The sequence below is a fragment of the Bos grunniens genome, chromosome 24 (assembly GCF_055505025.1).
Source record: "Bos grunniens cultivar Pamir isolate PY7600 chromosome 24, Bosgru_T2T1.0, whole genome shotgun sequence".
In the NCBI taxonomy this organism is placed as follows: domain Eukaryota; kingdom Metazoa; phylum Chordata; class Mammalia; order Artiodactyla; family Bovidae; genus Bos; species Bos grunniens.
This window is the reverse complement of record NC_141188.1, coordinates 48,069,247-48,075,246: the sequence shown is the minus strand read 5'-3', so window position 1 is coordinate 48,075,246 and position 6,000 is coordinate 48,069,247.

Genomic DNA, 6,000 nt, shown 5'->3' with positions numbered 1-6,000 from the left:
AGACTTTTCTGAATGAAGCCACTCTTCTAGCCTTAGATTGCTGTTGGATGTCTGTTATATAATAGAAAGAAATGTATATCTTTATTAGGTCTTGTCATTTTGGAGATTTCTGTCCCTCAGAGCTTAACCTGATTCTAACTCTTATTCCCCCCATGAAAGAATTGATGGCCTTTCTTTGTCCTCCTTGGGCCTCATGATTAACGAAGGATCTGTTGGGAAGCCAAGAGTTCACTTACCAGCCCAAAAAATGACATTAATCACCTAAGTTAGTCCTACATGAAAGCTGAATGGACAGCCCAAGTCATAAGATCTTACGAGATCCAGGGGTGTCTCCAAACTGCCTCTTTCATATATATGGTCCCTGAAATTCTATCTTTATATATTAATTCATAAAATTATACAGCTATGAGAATTCCTACTCAAATACAAGTGATTCTAGTAGGAGTACTATAGTGTATTATATTACTCCTCACATTAGCATGAAGTCTTTTATCTTAGAGACTGAATTAGAGAATTTAAAAGATGAATGGAACCTCAGGGGTCATTTAGCTCAGTGTTTTCAACTATGCTTCAGCAAGCCCTTGCCTTTCGTGGCTGCCTAGGGAATGCCATTTGGGTCAAGAAGGGACATGAGGGGAGGGATGAAGAACATAGAGCATCCTTTTGCTTTGAAGGTAGAGTTTTAACGCTGGAAAAAGTTTTAAAAACCACAGCTGTCTTTCCGCGTATGGGCTCCAAGTCTAACGTTGCCAATAGGTTAATCAAACCTGAATTCAGATGGCCAGTTAGTGACAGAGCCAGACTTAGAATTCAGGTTTTTGACGCTTAGCACTGTGCTGTTTGCACGATTCCACACTTCTTAGGTCATCTTCAGCTGTGCATTGAGGAGATGAGGTTTGCTTGGTGGGAGGACAATGAAGGGGGCCGATCCTGGTCTGGGCTCCAGTGGGGATGCTGGGCAGTCCTGGCCACTGATGCTGGGCCCTGGGAGTGGTCAAGAGAGGACAGGGGAAGAGGGATGCCTCTAGGGATACCTGACCACCTTCACAAATTTGTTGAGACTTAACTTTCCCTCTATCTCTGGCCACAGTAAATACTGCTGTCTCGAGTTGTACAGTTTCATAGCTTACAAAATGCTCCTACAGGTTTACATTTAATCTTCACAGACTCCTCCTTTGAGGGGGAAGGTATTGTATTTTCCAATTTACATGCGACGATACCACTGGGTTAGAGAAGGTAGGTGTCTCTCCTGAGCTCACAGAGGTGTGACCTAAAGCATGTCACCTTCTGACCCCATCCTGAGCTCTTTCCCACCATCAGACAGCATCTCCCACACTCCAGGATGCTGTCAGCCACTATCTCCTGCCTGGAAGCCTCTGTAGCCAAACACCAAGTCATTCAGACAACAAACATAATCTGTTTCCTCATTTGTAAGTTGTGGACCAGTTGCCTGGTTTTGCTTTTCCCATGAGCTTGGCGACTGTCGTCATAGGTGCTGCTGCTGCTGCTGCTAAGTCGCTTCAGTCGTGTCCGACTCTGTGCGACCCCATAGACGGCAGCCAACCAGTCTCCCCCGTCCCTGGGATTCTCCAGGCAAGAACACTGGAGTAGGTTGCCATTTCCTTCTCCAGTGCATGAAAGTGAAAAGTGAAAGTCAAGTCACTCAGTCGTGTCCGACTCTTCGCGACCCCATGGACTGCAGCCTACCAGGCTCCTCCGCCCATGGGATTTTCCAGGCAAGAATACTGGAGTGGGGTGCCATTGCCTTCTCCGCGTCATAGGTGCAGTACCAAGTAAACCAGTAACACATGTTGGGGCTGGAGGGCTGGGCAGGTGACCAGCAACCAGCGCCATGGATGACGCCTTATGTGGTTCTGACATGGCATTTCTGGGAGGTTGGTGGGACATTTCTCCCCATTCTCTCATTTCTCTTCCCTCAACACCACACACTCCCAGAAACAGTGTCCCATTGAGAAGAAGAAAAGGGAAACATAAGTGGAAAAAAGGGTAGAGGGCATTCCATGCATTCTATGCATGAAAATGCCATCCTGTGATCCCCAGGCTGTAGTTCAAGGCTAAATGAAGCTGTGCTAACCTGTGGACAAAGGATAATGGATTAACATGTTACAATCTATCAGGCTGTTGTGGACATAATCCTAAACACAGGGGAATGTCATTTACATGGCTCGGTCCATGGAGTAGGCCTTCTTGCGTAGGGCTCTATCACATGATGGGGAACAGGGGCAGCCACCTGTACAGCCCATGGGCAGACGCTGGTCACACCCATTCATTTCTGTATTGGGCAGCAATAGAGCTGCATGCAAAAGAAGGGGTGCAGCTCACGAAATGTCAGAATTTTTTCTGGCCTTTTCAGAAAAAGCTTGCTGACCTCTGGCGTACAGCTCTGCCTGCTTGGCCTGTAAGTAACAACAACCTGGGCAGACTCACCGCATGGCAAGGCCAGGCGGTCCTGCTGTGAGCACACTCGGGGATGAGGATCTGTTTTCGGGGTGTTCAGGCAGAATACATCAATCCTGTTGTTTCTCGTATGCAAGTGTTGACAGGAAAACTTTACAAGAAGTTTCCTTTAAAACGAGTCCCGTTTCCACGGATTTCTATTGTGACATCAGACACATGTTCTCTCCCCAGTAGGTTGCATGAAAACACTGAGGACACGGCTCCGTTGCTGGTCGCCTGAGGTTTCTTTCCAGCGCTCTGTGCGCAGCTCTGGAGCCGGCCTTTATTACAGGCACAGAGAATACTTCATGTTGAATTTCCTTCCAGCAGGAGCACTGAATGAAAGCTATCAGAGCCTTTCCCAAGAGCCGGGCTTTCAAAGGGAGTGGGGAGAGCATATATTTTTGCACAAGGAACCAGAGGGAACCCTGGAAAGTGCGGGGGTGGGGGGCAGGGAAAGGAGGGTATCAGAGACAAGCTCTGAGCTGTCCCAGTGTGTGGTGGGCCTGCCCCCAGTATGCTTACCGATGTCCATGAACATCAAATGAGCCACATGTGAAGCACTGAATACAGGGCCGGCTCTCGTGAAGCAGTGAGCCTGTGCCTCCACCCCTGCCTGCTCCTCTGGAAGGAGGCAGAGTGCGCCTCACCAAGCTGGTACGGTAATGAGAGATCCTTGGTGGGGCTGCCTGCCAGTGGGGTACCGGGGGCTGCAGTAGTGGGGAGGGGTCGCCTGCTGGCAGGGGGAAGCAAGATAAGCTGTCACCTCCGAGTCTTTTCAGGCATTTCTCCCTCAGACTGTTCTCCACCACCCGGCAGATTGATTTATCTAAATCGCAAATCTGAGCATGTTGTTCCCCTACTTAAAATCTTGCAATAGTTCTGTGGTTGCAGTCCCAGCTCCCTATGTTCTGATTCCTGCCACCGCCCCCCTCCAGCCTCATTTCCAGCCACACCAAGCTGGCTGTGCCACGTCTGCGGCTGCCCACCCGGCTCCTCTGCCCTGCATACCTTGTCTCAGGGCTCCTCATGGCCCACCTCCTTACCTGTCACAACTGTGGCCAAACACTGCCTCTGGACACCTCTCTTGCCAATGGGTCCCTCCCCACCTCCCAGACCTGACACCCCAGTTTGAGTTACAGGCACACATATCCTCCTCTCGAGTACTGTGTGTCTGTCTTCACTGTGCTATGAAGCTCTTGGGGCATAGATTGGCTGATCTTTTTTCCCTGGCATTCACAGAAGACCAAGCACCTGGAAGCTCTTCCACCATGGCTACCAAGTGACTGGAGATTCTAGGACCCGGGACTGCGGGGAAATGACAGGAGCTCTGCTGCAGCCATGGCATCAGGACTAGGAGCTCCCCTGGTGCTTTAGAAATGGATGATCACAGGGAACAGTCATTCCTTTCCATTTCTCAGGTACCCAAGGAACATTAGACATTTCTAGGCAGCTATATTTATAGGTATTTATCTGAAGTTCTAGCATTATACTGCTGCTAGGTCGCTTCAGTCGTGTCCGACTCTGTGCGACTCCACAGACAGCAGCCCACTAGCCTCTGCCATCCCTGGGATTCTCCAGGCAAGAACACTGGAGTGGGTTGCCATTTCCTTCTCCAATGCATGAAAGTGAAAAGGGAAAGTGAAGTCGCTCAGTCGTGTCCGACTCTTCGAGACCCCATGGACTGCAGCCTCCTGGAAAATACTCCTCCGTCCATGGTATTTTCCAGGCAAGAGTATTGGAGTGGGGTGCCATTGCCTTCTCCGAGCATTATACTGACCAGCCACAGAACACATCTTGAGGCCGGTCCTGGGTTGCAATGAAAAACATTCAGCTGAATTCATCAGTGCTCTTGCTCAAAGGACAGAACCTGATCCCAGTGTTTCTACCCCAGAGCTTGGCCTTTAAAGTGATTAAAGGAGATCCCAGGTTCTTTCTGGCCACCATATCATCATGTCATCTAAATGTATCCTTTTTTAGGGCTGTGACTCACAGCTTGTAGGATCTTCGTTCCTCAACCAGGAACTGAACCCAGGCCCTTGGACGTGAAAGCGCAGAGTCTGATTCACTGGACTGCCAGGGAATTCCCTCTAAATGTATTCTGAGTAACCTTATCACAAACTGTGTAGCTATTTCAATCTGCAGGAGTATGACATGCCCAAGGTAGAAATGGCTCTCTCTGCACCATATGCCCTGAATGCACAAACTATTATGGAATAATAATAATGATGCCTCTACCTTTTGAAGCAAACTGAATAAACTGGGGCAAATTCAGGAGAGAAATACATGTGTAAACAAAAAAATGTTGCCTGCCTTTTCAATTCTACAAGGATACAGCCATTAGCCACTGCAGTTTCTTCTCCAGAAGAGTATTCAGGGTGGAGAAAAACAGGAAATGTTCTGTCCTTTGGATACACTGGCCCCTAGATAGCTGAGGTGTACATCTAAGGAGAATGTCTAAGAGACCCCAGATTCTTGCATCTTCCTGTACATTGAAAAGCACTAAAATCATTAACTTGAGAGGTCTGTTCTTTGTGATTAGCAGTCATTTTTTGATGTTTGACTACAAGTTTTTTCCCAGTAGAAAAATAATCATATATATCTTGGCCCCTCCTTTACCTCTTTGGAGTAGTTCCTCAGAGCTATCTGAGAGGCTGTCTCCTAGGCTATGAATAAAACTTAACTCTCTACCTTTATATTGTGTATTTTTCTTTCAGTTGACCCCTGGCAGGTGGTGCTGAGACAGAAGGGGGATGTTTGTCAGGTTGGAGATGGGAAGGTCAAAAGGGGACTTCACATTCACGTTCAAGATTATTTCATAAGTTATTTAGAACAAAGCTCGTACTTCATAAGGGAACTGAAAAAGGAGTTTAAGTTATAGTCTATAATAATAATTTATTGAAAACTAGACTGATGACATAGGGTCCAGTGTCTGCAGTTGCCCATGCAAGGGGCAACCCTGGCTCACTGAATTACGAGGCCATCCCTGGCATTTTTAGTCAGTGGCCACTAGACACCCTCGTCACAGGCAAAGTGTCCCTAAACCACAAATCCGCCTTGTTCATACAAATATAAAAATGTACAGGAACAGCATATTCTTATCACACACTCCTTGAACACATGGGTGGAAGGTTACTTACATAACCTGGTAGGTTGAAGTTGTGTGGTTGAAACAAAACGCAGCTTTCTTAAACCAGTAGAAACCTCTAAGACCTTTTCAAAATAGGAATCTTTCCATTTTCTATCGGAGACAATGCTCACAGCGTGAGTAATGCCCATCAGTTATCAGTAATTTAGCAGATTGTGCCAGTGTTGACATTTGTTCTTGGCTTAATTGTGCGTGAGTGTGTGTTTTAAACAAAGATGCAGCTGTCCCCATTCCTGGCAATTAGGATATAAAAATGGTGTTCGCTGAGTCTGGCAGAGGGATCAGTTCTCCATGTGTTTACTCTTTTGTTTGCAAGGCCTTCTGAGTGTTTGCTGCAATTGTACCATCAGAATATCAATTTGGTTTAAAATGGAACCATATCCCCATTAATAGAA